This window comes from Leptinotarsa decemlineata, unplaced genomic scaffold (genome assembly GCF_025532065.1).
Source record: "Leptinotarsa decemlineata unplaced genomic scaffold, Ldec_3_MD MMD2_tig00003348_RagTag_RagTag, whole genome shotgun sequence".
Classification (NCBI taxonomy): Eukaryota; Metazoa; Arthropoda; class Insecta; order Coleoptera; family Chrysomelidae; genus Leptinotarsa; species Leptinotarsa decemlineata.
Window position 1 is genome coordinate 2,485,281 of NW_027412588.1, and position 1,084 is coordinate 2,486,364.

The window sequence follows — 1,084 nt, forward strand, 5'->3', positions numbered from 1 at the left end:
GGATTAATAAGGATCCCCAAGGCGGTCTGTTGTAAAACTGAACATCGACCGCCGAATTGCATTTCAGGTTTTATTGAAATGAAATTACATGATCTGGTTTGTTTGAAGGTGGTTGACAATGTTCCGTGGTGTATTTCATCAGTTCGGGCTTCTATTGTCTAATACAATATAAATTGATTTGAAATCCTTGAGAGAATCTGTAAAAAATTAAAAAAAGATTAGCCGAAAAATAACAATTCTATTAAACAAAAAACCTAAATTACAATGAAATAACATACAAGCAACAACCAAAAAATTAAAAAAAATTAATATTAATACAAGCTGAAAATTAAAAAATGTTATTAACAAGAAATAAAAATTAAAAATTAAAAGATTCCAAGCCAAGTTACGTCACGACATTTCGATTGTTAGTATCCACAATCGTCTTCGGGTGATAACTGGATTTATTTCTCCGAGTTCTGACTATTTATAGGTCATTCGAGTGATTTCACCTATCCCCTCTTCCCTCTCAACGCTTCATTGGTTTTAGCGGGAGATGACCATTTGGCGCTTGATTAGAGGTTTCCATATGTTACGTATCTCTACGCTAGCTTGGCTAAATGTATTGTTGGAGAATATATAGGCGGCTTCTTTGAATTTTCTCCTAAATCAGTGTTTCTCCTTGTGAATGATTTCAGCTTGAGCCCACTTGATGTTATGTTGATGAGTCCAAACATGCTCTGCTATTTCGGATTTGCTGGTTTCTCCTCGTGAAGCTGCTACGAATAGTGTTCCCAGATCTGAAGCAGGTCCTGATGTTATACTTGAACCGAATCATTCTTATCTTTTTCGATATCCTCTGATAGAGGGAAGTACAAGTACTGGATGTGGCGGCTTCTCTTCCTTGTGTAGCTCTTGCTGTCTTGTAGCTGAAGCCTGTTCTACCATCACTCTGGAGTAACCATTACGTTGAAGATCATTTTTGATGATGCCTAGTTCCTTTTCGAGACCTTCCTTTGTATTACAGAGACCGAAAGCACGGTCTAGTAGGGTCTTGATGATTTCTCTCTTAGTCGATTGATGGTGGTTGGATTTCTGGTTCAGA